The following is a 6852-nucleotide window of genomic DNA, read 5'->3' on the forward strand; positions in this document are numbered from 1 at the left end:
AGGGGGTGTCGCTGTCTTTCTGTCTGTCTGTCTGTTACCTGCTGGGCAGACTTGCTCTTGGGCTTGTCCTTTTTCTCCTGTGATTATTTGCTTGATGAGGCTTCTGAAGAGGCCTGTTCTCAAATGGAATCTGCAGCTGTTGTGTGGTTTCTGCTGCTGCAGGGATGTAGGTCTGTGTCTCACTGTTCCAGAATAGGTACTGTTGGGTCTGGGAGTTGTAGTAGTACTACAGGGAGAAATATATACATAATATCTGATATATTATTCATTATCCATTTTCTGATAAAGCAGAAGTGTGTTAGGGTCATAGTACAGAGCTGTCTGTGGATTGAAGTAGTACCCAGATGACTCATTGTATTGGTAAGCGGAGGTGTTAGGAACAACTAGTTTAAAACAACAACAAAAAATGTGTATTGAATCTCTGGGTATTCAATGTATTGTAAATGACGTTCAAACATAATAGGGAATTCCAATATATAATCTTACCAGATGAGCTATCAGTGAAGTGAAAGAGGCAACTCCAGTGAGGGTTGCCAAGGTGGCTGCTGTTTTAAGTGAAGAGGTATCAACACTGGAACTGGCAGCCTGTGCTGCTGTGTCAATCTGCCTAACTATTTGGTGCATTTGTTGGTGGGAAAACACCACCACCAAATGTTCAACTTGCTGCACTCATAATTATTGTGACAACACACAGTATTTCATGTACATCATATAGACTGAGCAGCATGTTCATAACAAGCAGCATGAATATTGTGAGCCATTAAGCCCTATTTGTATGGCAGGCTGGCTGAGGTGGTGCTTTTAGACCTGTGCGGTCTGGGACACCTGCTTCAGGGCCTTTACTCTTGGTGTAGCTGCCATTAATAAGATACACACACCATGTTGAGTCCACCATATCGATCAGACAGTCTGAGTCACTAGTTGTAGTGTTAAGATGGACTGTGTAGTAGACATGGCTCTAAATGGATTCTTACCTCCTAATATTCAGTCTCCAGGAGCAAGAACAAAGACTGGACTCAATAACTAGACGTAACATAGTCAATGTAAATCCGGGACACTCGAATCAGCTATCACGTGCTATCATTCTTACATATATATATATCCATATACATACATACATATACAGACACATTCTTACATACAGTGGGGCAAAAAAGTATTTAGTCAGCCACCAATGTGCAAGTGCAAGTTCTCCCACTTAAAAAGATGAGAGAGGCCTGTAATTTTCATCATAGGTGCAAATTATGGTGGAAAATAAGTATTTGGTCTCCTACAAACAAGCAAGATTTCTGGCTCTCACAGACCTGTAACTTCTTCTTTAAGAGGCTCCTCTGTCCTCCACTCGTTACCTGTATTAATGGCACCTGTTTGAAGTTGTTATCAGTATAAAAGACACCTGTCCACAACCTCAAACAGTCACACTCCAAACTCCACTATGTCCAAGACCAAAGAGCTGACAAAGGACACCAGAAACAAAATTGTAGACCTGCACCAGGCTGGGAAGACTGAATCTGCAATAGGTAAGCAGCTTGGTTTGAAGAAATCAACTGTGGGAGCAATTATTAGGAAATGGAAGACATACAAGACCATTGATAATCTCCCTCGATCTGGGGCTCCACGCAAGATCTCACCCCGTGGGGTCAAAATGATCACAAGAACGGTGAGCAAAAATCCCAGAACCACACGGGGGGACCTAGTGAATGACCTGCAGAGAGCTGGGACCAAAGTAACAAAGCCTACCATCAGCAAGGGCATTGAAGATGAAACGTGGCTGGGTCTTTCAGCATGACAATGATCCCAGACACACCGCCCGGGCAACGAAGGAGTGGCTTCTTAAGAAGCATTTCAAGGTCCTGGAGTGGCCTAGCCAGTCTCCAGATCTCAACCCCATAGAAAATCTTTGGAGGGAGTTGAAAGTCCGTTTTGCCCAGCAACAGCCCCAAAACATCACTGCTCTAGAGGAGATCTACATGGAGGAATGGGCCAAAATACCAGCAACAGTGTGTGAAAACCTTTTGAAGACTTACAGAAAACTTTGACCTCTGTCATTGCCAACAAAGGGTATATAACAAAGTATTGAGATAAACTTTTGTTATTGACCAAATACTTATTTTCCACCATAATTTGCAAATAAATTCATAAAAAAATCCTACAATGTGATTTTCTGGATTTTTTTTTCTAATTTTGTCTGTCATAGTTGAAGTGTACCTATGATGAAAATTACAGGCCTCTCATCTTTTTAAGTGGGAGAACTTGCACAATTGATGGCTGACTAAATACTTTTTTGCCCCACTGTATACACATACATAGATACATATCCATACTTCTTTTTAGAATATACCTTTATTATTCCCCGCAAACCTACCACCCCTCCCCCAATTGGAGTAAACTAATAAACAATAACACTTACACTTCTACCTTCAGTTTATACATATTAAACACATTTTACAGACACAATCTATTTTTATAATAGTTATATTTGGTTTGTTTTTAGTCCTTCCTCTACTTCGGATGTCCATCCAGTTTGATTTCTATTTGTAACTGTGCTATTTCACAAAATCTCTGAATCTATATACCTTTTTACAGACACCTTATGTTTTACATTGGTTATCTTGTTATTAGTCCCACCCTTCAGCTCCATTCAACCCCTCCCATCTATATCTTAACACCATCCATTTTGCATTTCAATTTGCCATATATTTTTCAAACGTGCTGTGATGCTTCACAAAAGTACTGAACCTTTCTATTCTCATAGCATCTACAGATTGTAAATTAAAGAAACGTTTTTGCGAAAATAATTATTATATTATTGATTGATTGGCTATGACTTTTCAAATCACCCAGTATTGCTATCTGCAGCGTTAGTTACTCAGTACTTTGTTGAAGCACCTTGGGCAGTGATTACAGCCTCGAGTCTTCTTGAGTATAGTGTTACCAGCTTGGCACACCTGTATTAGGAGAGTTTCTCCAATTTTTCTCTGCAGATCCTCTCAAGCTCTGTCAGGTTGGATGGGGAGAGTCACTGCACAGCTATTTTCAGGTCTCTCCAGGGGTCGGGTTCAAGTCCGGGCTCTGGCTGAGCCACTCGAGGACATTCCGAGACTTGTCCCAAAGCCACTCCTGCGTTGTCTTGGCTGTGGGCTTTGTGTCATTATCCTGTTGGAAGGTGAACCTTTGCTCCAGTCTGAAGTCCTGAGCGCTCTGGGGCAGGTTTTCATCAAGGATCTCTGTACTTTGCTCCGTTCATCTTTCCCTCGATCCTGACTAGTCTCTCAGTCCCTGCCGCTGAAAAACATGCCCACAGCATGATGCTGCCACAACCATGCTTCACAGTAGGGATGGTGCCAGGTTTCCTCTAGACGTGACGCTTGGCATTCAGGCCAAAGAGTTCAATCTTGGTTTCATCAGACCAGAGAATCTTGTTTCTCATGGTCTGAGTCCTTTAGGTGCCTTTTAGCAAACTCCAAGTGGGCTGTCATGTGCCTTTTACTGAGGAGTGGCTTCCGTCTGGCCACTACCATAAAGGTCTGATTGGTGTAGTGCTGCAGAGATAGTTGTCCTTCTGGAGGGATCTCCCATCTCCACAGAGAAACTCTGGAGCTCTGTCAGAGTGACCATTCGGGTCTTGGTCACCTCCTTGACCAAGGCCCTTCTCCCCCGATTGCTCAGTTTGTCCGGGCGGCCAGCTTTAGGAAGAATCTTGGTGGTTACAAACTTCTTCCATTTAAGAATGATTGAGGCCACTGTGTTCTTGGAGACCTTCAATGCTGCAGGAATGTTTTGGTAACCTTCCCCAGAGCTCTACTGACAATTCCTTCGACATCATGGCTTGTTTTTTGTTCTGACATGCACTGTCAACTGTGGCATCTTATATAGACAGGTGTGTGCCTTTCCAAATCATGTCCAATCAATTTAATTTACCACAGGTGGACTCCAGTCAAGTTGTAGAAACATCTCAAGGATGATCAGTGGAAACAGGATACACCTGAGCTCAATTTCAAGTCCCATAGCAAAGGGTTTGAATAATAATTATTTTTAATATATTTCTAAAAACCTGTTTTCGTTTTGTCATCATGGGGTATGTGTGTGTAGATTGATGAGGGGTGAAAAAAACGATTTAACCAATTTTAGAATAAGGCTGTAACGTAACAGAATCTGGAAGAAGGAAGCGGTCTGAATACTTTCCGAATGCACTGTATATAGGACCCTCAGCTCTCAGCAAATGGTCACTTATACAGCAAATATATCAAAGGTCAGTCTCTGAAGTCATTTCTTTGTTATTTTGGGCTCTGATCTCCAAGACAAAATCTAGACTTGACGATTGTTAAAGCAACCTGATTGGTCTCTATCCATCAGGTAGCATCTTGCAAGTGAATAAACTCCATGAAGGCGAAACCTCTGCTTATACCTAGAGACAGCATTCAAATATAGATGGGAGTTGTGTTAGTCAGAGTGCTTTGGCATAACATTCAAACTCTGTCACAGTCTGCTTCACAACTCATTACAAGTGAAACAGTGGGATATTTATTTTGAAGAGGGTAGATGACAGTGCTTGGACCACACTTGAATTATTGCCACTCAAGATAAAATGTGATGTAAAATGTTTTAACAAACAGGGACAAGTTCACACCATCACCTGGTCTTACAATCTCATCTAACATCCATAAATAAAAACAATCCACAAAACAAAAGACCCACTAGTTTAGGTGTGATGAAGATTCCTTTGATATGGCAAATATGATTGATATCGTAGACATGGTGGCGTGTGTAGGGTGGTGGTGCGTTTGGAGCTGAATGAATCGGAGACTCCAGACAACAACTCCACATGTCCTCTTCTTCATCAGCCGGATATCCACAGGCTGGGATCCCTGCAGCTGCTCAAGAGCAGCTCAGATCTGAAACACAGGAGAGGGACTTTCAGTGGGCCATAGTTCACCATATTCAAGAGAGGTCACAGTCCACAATGTATGTTTCTTATTTTACACATCAATACAGCATACGGCAGCTCTTTGAAGCATGTATTATGAGTAGTTAAATCAACGTGTGGTTAGGAATATAGATGACCTACATCTTCCTCTTTGATCTGGAGGGACAGGCCTCTGAGCATAATGGCCTTGCTTTCCTCCTCCCCTGCTCCATCTTGTTATCAAATCAAAATCAAATCAAATTTATTTGTCACATACACATGGTTAGCAGATGTTAATGCGAGTGTAGCGAAATGCTTGTGCTTCTAGTTCCGACAATGCAGTAATAACCAACGGGTAATCTATCTAACCTAACAATTCCACAACTACTACCATATACACAAGTGTAAAGGGATAAAGAATATGCACATAAAGATATATGAATGAGTGATGGTACAGAACGGCATAGACAAGATGCAGTAGATGGTATAAAGTACAGTATATACATATGAGATGAGTATTGTGGGGTATGTAAACATTATATTAAGTGGCATTGTATAAAGTGGCTAGTGATACATTTTTTACACCAATTTCCATTATTAAAGTGGCTGGAGTTGAGTCAGTATGTTAGCAGCAGCCACTCAATGTTAGTGGTGGCTGTTTAACAGTCTGATGGCCTTGAGATAGAAGCTGTTTTTCAGTCTCTCGGTCCCAGCTTTGATGCACCTGTACTGACCTCGCCTTCTGGATGATAGCAGGGGGAACAGGCAGTGGCTCGGGTGGTTGTTGTCCTTGATGATCTTTATGGCCTTCCTGTAACATCGGGTGGTGTAGGTATCCTGGAGGGCAGGTAGTTTGCCCCCGGTGATGCGTTGTGCAGACCTCACTACCCTCTGGAGAGCCTTACGGTTGTTGGCGGAGCAGTTGCCGTACCAGGCGGTGATATAGCCAAACAGGATGCTCTCGATTGTGCATCTGTAGAAGTTTGTGAGTGCTTTTGGAGACAAGTCGAATTTCTTAAGCCTCCTGAGGTTGAAGAGGCACTGCTGCGCATTCTTCACAACGCTGTCTGTGTGTGTGGACCAATTCAGTTTGTCTGTGATGTGTATGCCGAGGAACTTAAAACTTGCTACCCTCTCCACTACTGTTCCATCGATGTGGATAGGGGGGTGTTCCCTCTGCTGTTTCCTGAAGTCCACAATCATCTCCTTAGTTTTGTTGACGTTGAGTGTGAGGTTATTTTCCTGACACCACACTCCGAGGGCCCTCACCTCCTCCATGTAGGCCGTCTCGTTGTTGTTGGTAATCAACCCTACCACTGTAGTGTCGTCTGTAAACTTGATGATTGAGTTGGAGGCGTGAATGGCCACGCAGTCGTGGGTGAACAGGGAGTACAGGAGAGGGCTCAGAACGTATCCTTGTGGGGCCCCAGTGTTGAGGATCAGCGTGGTGGAGATGTTGTTACCTACCCTCACCACCTGGAGGTGGCCCGTCAGGAAGTCCAGCACCCAGTTGCACAGGGCGGGGTCGAGACCCAGGGACCCGAGTTTGGAGGGTACTATGGTGTTAAAATGCTGAGCTGTAGTCGATGAACAGCATTCTCACATACTGTAGGTATTCCTCTTGTCCACATGGGTTAGGGCAGTGTGCAGTGTGGTTGCGTCGTCTGTGGACCTATTGGGGCGGTAAGCAAATGGGAGTGGGTCTAGGGTGGAGGTGATATGGTCCTTGACTAGTCTCTCAAAGCACTTCATGATGACGGAAGAGAGTGCTACGGGGCGGTAGTCGTTTAGCTCAGTTACCTTAGCTTTCTTGGGAACAGGAACAATGTTGGCCCTCTTGAAGCATGTGGGAACAGCAAACTGGGATAAGGATTGATTGAATATGTCCGTAAACACACCAGCCAGCTGGTCTGCGCATGCTCTGAGGACACGGCTGGGGATGCCGT

General features: G+C 43.6%; 1 long non-coding RNA gene across 1 annotated transcript; it reads right to left on the minus strand.

The window, feature by feature from the left end:
• Positions 1-38: 38 nt before the first annotated feature.
• Positions 39-5139, minus strand: LOC110528156 (uncharacterized). Its single transcript, XR_002474204.3, has 3 exons — positions 5069-5139; positions 4699-4895; positions 39-226 (listed from the first exon to the last, which is right to left on the minus strand). It is a non-coding gene; the product is annotated as an uncharacterized LOC110528156 (long non-coding RNA).
• Positions 5140-6852: the final 1713 nt, after the last annotated feature.

Source organism: Oncorhynchus mykiss, chromosome 7 (assembly GCF_057628025.1).
Source record: "Oncorhynchus mykiss isolate SJ-2025 chromosome 7, ASM5762802v1, whole genome shotgun sequence".
In the NCBI taxonomy this organism is placed as follows: Eukaryota; Metazoa; Chordata; class Actinopteri; order Salmoniformes; family Salmonidae; genus Oncorhynchus; species Oncorhynchus mykiss.